Source organism: Arachis duranensis, chromosome 2 (assembly GCF_000817695.3).
Source record: "Arachis duranensis cultivar V14167 chromosome 2, aradu.V14167.gnm2.J7QH, whole genome shotgun sequence".
In the NCBI taxonomy this organism is placed as follows: domain Eukaryota; kingdom Viridiplantae; phylum Streptophyta; class Magnoliopsida; order Fabales; family Fabaceae; genus Arachis; species Arachis duranensis.
In genome coordinates, this window is record NC_029773.3 from 72,364,852 (window position 1) to 72,365,443 (window position 592).

Genomic DNA, 592 nt, shown 5'->3' on the forward strand with positions numbered 1-592 from the left:
GCAGTAAAGTCACCCAGCACCTTCCTTGCATTGTTGGCATTGTTGTTGTTTTCGGCTGCCATGAGTTCTTCTTCTTTGAAGAATTCGGTCAGGTCCTCTACAGAGAATTGTGCCTTAGCTTCTCTTAGCTTTCGCTTCAAGGTCCTTTCAGGTTCAGGATCAGCCTCAACAAGAATGCTTTTGTCTCTGCTCCTGCTCATATGAAAGAGAAGAGAACAAGAAAATATGGAATCCTCTATGTCACAGTATAGAGATTCCTTGAGGTGTCAGAGGAAAAGAAAATGGAAGGCAGAAGTAGAAAATTCGAACTTATCAAAGGAGATGGAGTTCGAATTTTGCATTAGGGAATAATGTTAGTCCATAAATAGAAAGATGTGAGAAGAAGGGAAGTAATTTTCGAAAATTAAGTAAAAGATTTTGAAAACATTTTTGAAAAACTTTAAGAATTTTCGAAAATGAAAGTGAAAAAGAAATCAGGTGATTTTTGAAAAAGATTTTGAAATTAGAAATAAAAAAGATTTGATTGAGGGCTATTTTGAAAAAGATGTGGTTAAGAAGATATGATTAGTTTTAAAAAAGATGTGATTGAGAA